The following is a 1,266-nucleotide window of genomic DNA, read 5'->3' on the forward strand; positions in this document are numbered from 1 at the left end:
GGAAAATGCTGCTTGGAGGTGAGATCTTTTAACCCCGGGGTAAGAAAACCCCAGACCTTGTCATCAGATATTCTAATTACACGCTCCATACAAGAACTTCTTTATCGCGAAGAATTTGAAATCCTCTAATTAGCCGGGATTTAAAAAAGCAAACAGAAAATCGAAATGTCGAAGGTTAATACAAATAAAAAGCAAGACTACAAGACGCCCGATGAGGAGGAAGCAGGAATCGGAGAGGAGGAGAGCATTCAGAAAGAGCTAATTAGCAAAGTCCGGTCTTGATGATAACTCAGGCAGCAATTATAAATAATTGTAGTTAGTGGAGCTTCATGACTGTGATGGGTTAAAAAAGCATGAATTGGTATTTCGGCAAGTAATTTCAACACACTTGGAATCCTTAACATTATCAAGACATTATAAAGCTCCATCGTGTCATTTTAATCCACACACACAATTTTTATATTTAAGTAGTTGAATTTTTTTTTTTAATATATTCTCGATGTTTGTGAGCTCTGCAGCATGGCACAGCAGACTCTTTCTTCTGATATAAAATCCTGGAGACTCAGAGCCGTTATCACCTTTCTCCGCTCGTCTATACTGCTCGCAAGCTCTGCCTTCGCCTCTTTCGCAGCACATGCGTCTGCTTAGCCTCCGCCATGAATATGAATGAAGTTTCACCCTATTTTAGCAGTTTGTTTAAGGAGGAAAACATAGAACGTCTCCAAAGTTATGTAATAACTTCCTAACTGGACTCCTTATGTTCACGTCCGTGCTCGTTTTCTGGCAAATAGAGTTTCTCTGACAATCTTCGCGCAAAATCTTTTAAGAGTCCTCGCAACGATCTTTGGCACAAACATCAGTGACCTCAGTGCACCGTCCTCCCTCCAGTCTGGTCCAGCCACCAGCGTCCACTGCCTGCACTACTGCCTTAGGCTTCCGACGGGTCTTCCAGATTCTTCACTTGCCCTGCAAGGATCTGTGCTCCACCAACAGCCAGAGTGACAGTCTGGTCAAAGCCCTCAGTGGTTCCCTGTGTCGCTATGACCCGGGACCTGCTCTGCGGTTCCTCCCGCCACTATGTCCTCTTTGCTTCTCTGAAAACGCTCCGCTCCCTGGGCTTTGGGTCTTTTCCGCTGACCGTTCTTCTGCTTTGGGATAGCTTTCCACAAGAACCCTCATGACTTGTTCCTTCACTTGTTACTTTTTCACTTAAATATTCCATGAGCAAGGACCTCGCCCACTCACCCTCTAAAAAATAATGACACC

Source organism: Pteropus vampyrus, unplaced genomic scaffold (assembly GCF_000151845.1).
Source record: "Pteropus vampyrus isolate Shadow unplaced genomic scaffold, Pvam_2.0 Scaffold132, whole genome shotgun sequence".
NCBI classification, from domain to species: domain Eukaryota; kingdom Metazoa; phylum Chordata; class Mammalia; order Chiroptera; family Pteropodidae; genus Pteropus; species Pteropus vampyrus.